The sequence below is a fragment of the Nomia melanderi genome, unplaced genomic scaffold (assembly GCF_051020985.1).
Source record: "Nomia melanderi isolate GNS246 unplaced genomic scaffold, iyNomMela1 scaffold0428, whole genome shotgun sequence".
Lineage (NCBI taxonomy): Eukaryota > Metazoa > Arthropoda > Insecta > Hymenoptera > Halictidae > Nomia > Nomia melanderi.
The window spans coordinates 5001-12500 of NW_027475543.1; the positions used below are offsets into that span (position 1 = coordinate 5001).

General features: G+C 49.9%; 1 non-coding gene across 1 annotated transcript; it reads right to left on the reverse strand.

The window, feature by feature from the left end:
* Window positions 1–1531: 1531 nt before the first annotated feature.
* LOC143176226 (5.8S ribosomal RNA) lies at window positions 1532–1686 on the reverse strand. The gene has a single exon (XR_013000807.1). It is a non-coding gene; the product is annotated as a 5.8S ribosomal RNA (ribosomal RNA).
* Between the last annotated feature and the right edge of the window lie 5814 nt (window positions 1687–7500).

Genomic DNA, 7500 nt, shown 5'->3' on the forward strand with positions numbered 1-7500 from the left:
CGGGACGCGACGTTCGAAAGCCTCGCCAAAGAGGAGCTCCTGCCTCTTCCTCTCTCTTTTCTACGAGAAAAGATAAACGTATTTTACGGGGATACGGAAACGTTACCACGTGGTGTCACACACGATCGTCCGTCTCTTCTCTATAGCAGAAACCGATAAAAATACACCTCCCGAAAGAGAGTATATGGTGATTCTTTTTATATATATATATATTTCGAAATACAACTGAACGTGGCGGAAGCGCACGGTGGTGGTCCAGCGAGGACACGCGACGACGGGGAATAAGAACTATTCGACCCGTTACGAATACGCATGCTCGTCCCGCACGATTTTAACACACACCGTGTTTTTCTCCAGTCGTCAAAGCGTTCGTGCGTCGAATTCGAAAAATAAAAAAAAAAGAAAAACACCTTTTCTCTCTCTCGGGGTAAAAGAGTCGATGTGTATTGTGTATAAAGGTTCTGCGAGAAGTCTCGTTTTGACGTGTGTTCCGCCGATAACGACGATCCTCCGAAACGGGGATACAGAAACGTTACACCTCACAACACGATCTCCGTCTCTTCTCTATAGCAGAAACCGATAAAAATACACCTCCCGAAAGAGAGTATATGGTGATTCTTTTTATATATATATATTTCGAAATTCAACTGAACGTGGCGGAAGCGCACGGTGGTGGTCCAGCGAGGACACGCGACGACGGGGAATAAGAACTATTCGACCCGTTACGAATACGCATGCTCGTCCCGCACGATTTTAACACACACCGTGTTTTTCTCCAGTCGTCAAAGCGTTCGTGCGTCGAATTCGAAAAATAAAAAAAAGAAATACACCTTTTCTCTCTCTCTCGGGGTAAAAAGAGTCGATGTGTATTGTGTATAAAGGTTCTGCTGCGAGAAGTCTCGTTTTGCCGTGTGTTTCGGTAACGACGATCCTCCGAAACGTACATCTCATTCGTAAGAGAGGAAGAAAACAATCTCCCTGGGGCCAGTCGGTAATATACCGACATACGACGTGTCGTGCACATCCGTCTCACGCACGGTATACAAAATATGAATAAAACGTGTGTAGTCTCTCTCTCTCTCGACTTCTTAATATTTTCTTTCACCTCTGACGCATCATTTCAGGTGACGTCGGGAGCGCGGGAAAAAAAATTTTTCTAAACACACGAAACCGTTCATCTCACGAACAGCCGAAAAAGTTGTCGCTCAGATCCATATCGCAGTGGAGCGGTATCCGCGGGCGGTCGTAATTGAACGACGCACGACGCCGCGAACACTCACGCGAGTCCATACAAACGATTCCGATCGTTTTGCAACAACTAGAACGTACACTGTCCGTGAAATTCACAGAATTTTCGCGTGTCCGCGACAAACGCCGACGAGACACCCATCGTTCGCTCGTACGTAGCATCCTTCTCTTAACCCGACTCAGAAACGTTCTTTGCGCCCTTCGGTAAAAAAACGTTCGATCCGAAGAGGTGAACGACGGCGGGGATTTGACAGAGCTACGCAAGCAGTGTATGGTACGTAAACGACCCTCAGCCAGGCGTGGTCCAGGAATTGTATCCGTGGACCGCAATGTGCGTTCGAAATGTCGATGTTCATGTGTCCTGCAGTTCACACGTTGACGCGCAATTAGCTGCGTTCTTCATCGACCCACGAGCCAAGTGATCCACCGTTCAGGGTAATCGTATAAATTTTATATTTCACATATATAATTTTATTCTCATTTGTTCGACCTAATATCTCTCTTCTTTCAAAGAGAAGATAAAAGTTGATACCTGAATCTCCGACCAGCGCGCGAAGGAGATTCAGGCGTCGCCTTGGAGACGACACCGAAGCCTTTCGAGACGAAAAACGTTCAAGTAATATGTATATATTTCTCGACGTTCCGGGCGTATAGTGCATTCAAAAACCCGCGAAAGACGCAGAAGACTCGCACGCGTGGAAACGACGGGGATATATTTTGTATCCTACCCGATACTGAATCCATCGCGTGCAGTCGACCCTCGCGTTCTTCCGATCAGACGCATCTATTGTTGCGCGCATGTTTTCGCGTCGCATCGCGCGAAACGTTGCACGAATCGTACCGATCGATCGATTGAAAGCAAATAATGAAAAAAGACTTCACAGCTGGCTCTTTGCCGGTCATTCGTCCCATGTTATCTCTTGCCGCGAAATTGGCGCGCAAGAGTTGGGTGTCAGACGCGCGGCTTTAAAACGAGCTTCACGGCCGGTCCCTTCGTTACCGCTTTCGTTCTTTCTCTCGGAACGACCATGAACGAACACGACGAGCGACGCTACGGCATACACACGTCCACGGATTCGATTAAAAAAACAGACTTCACAGCTGGCTCTTTGCCGGTCATTCGTCCCATATTATCTCTTGCCGCGAAATTGGCGCGCAAGAGTTGGGTGTCAGACGCACGGCTTTAAAACGAGCTTCACGGCCGGTCCTCTCAATTCCGTGTACGGTACACGCAAGATGCGGGTTCCACTTCCAGACTACCCGGTCCCTTCTCTCTACGAGAATCGATAGTAGAAGAACGGCTCGAAAACGCGTCTCAGAGACTAGGGGAAAAGAAGCGGTATGCGAGCGAAACGAAAACGCATTATGGAAACGTCGCGAAACAATGTTCGACGGTTGCTCGGTTCCAATCGTGCGGCCGTTTCAATTTCTCGTGCGCTTCACCGTCCCTCCGTAACTCTGGCCGATCGCGTATACCGAAGAGCCGACACGCGCAAAAACCACAGGCATTGTATACTGTATATATATATGTTACAGTCACAGCCTTCGCGCGTTTTACTCTCCGACGCGGGGTTTCCACGACGAAAGAGAGACAGTTTCGTGGCGGGTGACTCGGCCGAATCGCTACGACGGGTATTTCTATTATAGAACGAATCATCGCCACCCTTTACCAGTGCCCGACGAAGGAATCACAAGGTCATCTGGAGTTTACAATGCCAGCGACGGTAATTCCAACGAAGACCCGATAAGTCAACTCATCGTTCTATTTCTCCCCGTACAGAAAAGCGAATCGACGCTAACGCACCTCGCGCAAGCACGAACGTTCTCTTCGCGTGGATCATCCCATCGTCGAAAGATGTAAAGACGCATTGGAGATCGTGGTCTCTGGCGGGCTCATTGCACGCCCCACTGCATATCTTTCCTCGAATCGAGAATGATTCGTCCACTAAGGCTGCGAAACTACGCGTCGAGGAAACTAGGGGAAAGAAGCGGGATGCGAGCGAAACGACAATACATTATGGAAACGTCGCGAAACAATGTTCGGCGGTTGCTCGTTTCCTCCTGCGGACGTTTCATTGCTCGGGCGCTTCACGTCCCTCCGTAACCTTCGCGCGATCGCGTGCCCCGGAGAGCCGGCAACCGGTGAACCACAGGCGTATAAACTATAGTCTTCTATAGCAAGCCTTCGGCGGTTACTCTCCGACGCGGGGATTCCACGACGAGAGAGAATTTCGTGGCGGGTGACATCGGTCGAAACGCTACGACGGGTATTTCTATTATAGAACGAATCATCGCCACCCTTTACCAGTGCCCGACGAAGGAATCACAAGGTCATCTGGAGTTTACAATGCCAGCGACGGTAATTCCAACGAAGACCCGATAAGTCAACTCATCGTTCTATTTCTCCCCGTACAGACAAGCGAATCAACGCTATCGCACCTCACGCATGCACGAACGTTCTCTTCGCGTGAATCGTCCCATCGTCGAAAGATATAGCCGCTTGGAGATCGTGGCCCATCAAGTTCTTCCGTAACTCCTGCGCGATCGCGTACCCCGGAGAGCAGGCAACCGGTGAACCACAGGCGTATAAACTATAGTCTTCTATAGCAAGCCTTCGCGTTTACTCTACGACGCGGGGATTCCACGACGAGAGAGATTTTCGTGGCGGGTGACACGGCCGAATCGCTACGACGGGTATTTCTATTATAGAACGAATCATCGCCACCCTTTACCAGTGCCCGACGAAGGAATCACAAGGTCATCTGGAGTTTACAATGCCAGCGACGGTAATTCCAACGAAGACCCGATAAGTCAACTCATCGTTCTATTTCTCCCCGTACAGAAAAGCGAATCGGCGCTATCGCACCTCACGCAAGCAGGAATGATCTCTTCGCGTGGATCGTCCCATCGTCGAAAGATGTAAGACGTACAGAAATCGTGGTCCATCACGATTATTCGTAACTCTCCGAGTCGCGTATCTGAGAGTAGGACAAACGGAGAACCACAGGCATAAATAATACTATATGTTTCTTATATAGTTAGCCTTCGCGTTTTACTCTCCGACATGGGGATTCCACGACGAGAGAGAGTTTCGTGGCGGGTGTCTCGGCCGAATCGCTACGACGGGTATTTCTATTATAGAACGAATCATCGCCACCCTTTACCAGTGCCCGACGAAGGAATCACAAGGTCATCTGGAGTTTACAATGCCAGCGACGGTAATTCCAACGAAGACCCGATAAGTCAACTCATCGTTCTATTTCTCCCCGTACAGAAAAGCGAATCGACGCTATCGCACCTCGCGCGAGCACGTAACTACTCTTCGCGTGGATCGTCCCATCGTCGAAAGATGTAAGACGCACGGAAATCGTGGCCCATCAACGTTTTTTTGTAACTCTGCCGATCGCGTATCACAGAGCCGAGACGCACATACCACAGGCGTATAATACCGTTTTCTTTCGTATGGTAAGCCTTCGCGTTTACTCTTCGGCGCGGGGTTTCCACGTCGAGAGAGACATTCGTGGCGGGTGACATCGGTCGAAACGCTACGACGGGTATTACTATTATAGAACGAATCATCGCCACCCTTTACCAGTGCCCGACGAAGGAATCACAAGGTCATCTGGAGTTTACAATGCCAGCGACGGTAATTCCAACGAAGACCCGATAAGTCAACTCAACGTTCTATTTCTCCCCGTACAGAAAAGCGAATCGACGCTGTTGCACCTCACGCAAGCACGAACGTTCTCTTCGCGTGGATCGTCCCATCGTCGAAAGATGTAAGACGCACGGAAATCGTGGCACATCACGTGTTTTCGGAACTCTGTCGACCGCGTATCTCAGAGACGACGCGCGCGAACCACTGGCATATACTATTATATATCGCGTTTTACCCTCCGACGCGGGGATTCCACGACGAGAGAGAGTTTCGTGAGCGGGTTGACTCGGAAGAAACGCTACGACGGGTATTTCTATTATAGAACGCATCATCGCCACCCTTTACCAGTGCCCGACGAAGGAATCACAAGGTCATCTGGAGTTTACAATGCCAGCGACGGTAATTCCAACGAAGACCCGATAAGTCAACTCAACGTTCTATTTCTCCCCGTACAGAAAAGCGAATCGACGCAATCGCACCATACGCGTGCACGTAAACAACTCTTCGCGTGGATCGTCCCATCGTCGAGAGACGTAAGTTTTCATAGTATGAATTCGCGTTTTACTCTCCGACGCGGGGATTCCACGACGAGAGAGAGTTTCGTGAGCGGGTTGACTCGGAAGAAACGCTACGACGGGTATTTCTATTATAGAACGCATCATCGCCACCCTTTACCAGTGCCCGACGAAGGAATCACAAGGTCATCTGGAGTTTACAATGCCAGCGACGGTAATTCCAACGAAGACCCGATAAGTCAACTCAACGTTCTATTTCTCCCCGTACAGAAAAGCGAATCGACGCAATCGCACCATACGCGTGCACGTAAACAACTCTTCGCGTGGATCGTCCCATCGTCGAGAGACGTAAGTTTTCATAGTATGAATTCGCGTTTTACTCTCCGACGCGGGGATTCCACGACGAGAGAGAGTTTCGTGAGCGGGTTGACTCGGAAGAAACGCTACGACGGGTATTTCTATTATAGAACGCATCATCGCCACCCTTTACCAGTGCCCGACGAAGGAATCACAAGGTCATCTGGAGTTTACAATGCCAGCGACGGTAATTCCAACGAAGACCCGATAAGTCAACTCAACGTTCTATTACTCCCCGTACAGAAAAGCGAATCGACGCAATCGCACCATACGCGTGCACGTAACAACTCTTCGCGTGGATCGTCCCATCGTCGAGAGACGTAAGTTTCATAGTAAGCCTTCGGCGTTTTACTCTCCGACGCGGGGATTCCACGACGAGAGAGAGAGTTTCGTGAGCGGGTTGACTCGGAAGAAACGCTACGACGGGTATTTCTATTATAGAACGCATCATCGCCACCCTTTACCAGTGCCCGACGAAGGAATCACAAGGTCATCTGGAGTTTACAATGCCAGCGACGGTAATTCCAACGAAGACCCGATAAGTCAACTCAACGTTCTATTTCTCCCCGTACAGAAAAGCGAATCGACGCAATCGCACCATACGCGTACACGTAAACAACTCTTCGCGTGGATCGTCCCATCGTCGAGAGACGTAAGTTTTCATAGTATGAATTCGCGTTTTACTCTCCGACGCGGGGATTCCACGACGAGAGAGAGTTTCGTGAGCGGGTTGACTCCGAAGAAACGCTACGACGGGTATTTCTATTATAGAACGCATCATCGCCACCCTTTACCAGTGCCCGACGAAGGAATCACAAGGTCATCTGGAGTTTACAATGCCAGCGACGGTAATTCCAACGAAGACCCGATAAGTCAACTCAACGTTCTATTTCTCCCCGTACAGAAAAGCGAATCGACGCAATCGCACCATACGCGTGCACGTAAACAACTCTTCGCGTGGATCGTCCCATCGTCGAGAGACGTAAGTTTTCATAGTATGAATTCGCGTTTTACTCTCCGACGCGGGGATTCCACGACGAGAGAGAGTTTCGTGAGCGGGTTGACTCGGAAGAAACGCTACGACGGGTATTTCTATTATAGAACGCATCATCGCCACCCTTTACCAGTGCCCGACGAAGGAATCACAAGGTCATCTGGAGTTTACAATGCCAGCGACGGTAATTCCAACGAAGACCCGATAAGTCAACTCAACGTTCTATTACTCCCCGTACAGAAAAGCGAATCGACGCAATCGCACCATACGCGTGCACGTAACAACTCTTCGCGTGGATCGTCCCATCGTCGAGAGACGTAAGTTTCCATACTATGAATTCGCGTTTTACTCTCCGACGCGGGGATTCCACGACGAGAGAGTGTTTCGTGAGCGGGTTGACTCGGAAGAAACGCTACGACGGGTATTTCTATTATAGAACGCATCATCGCCACCCTTTACCAGTGCCCGACGAAGGAATCACAAGGTCATCTGGAGTTTACAATGCCAGCGACGGTAATTCCAACGAAGACCCGATAAGTCAACTCAACGTTCTATTGCTCCCCGTACAGAAAAGCGAATCGACGCAATCGCACCATACGCGTGCACGTAACAACTCTTCGCGTGGATCGTCCCATCGTCGAGAGACGTAAGTTTCATAAGTAAGCCTTCGGCGTTTTACTCTCCGACGCGGGGATTCCACGACGAGAGAGTGTTTCGTGGCGGGTGAC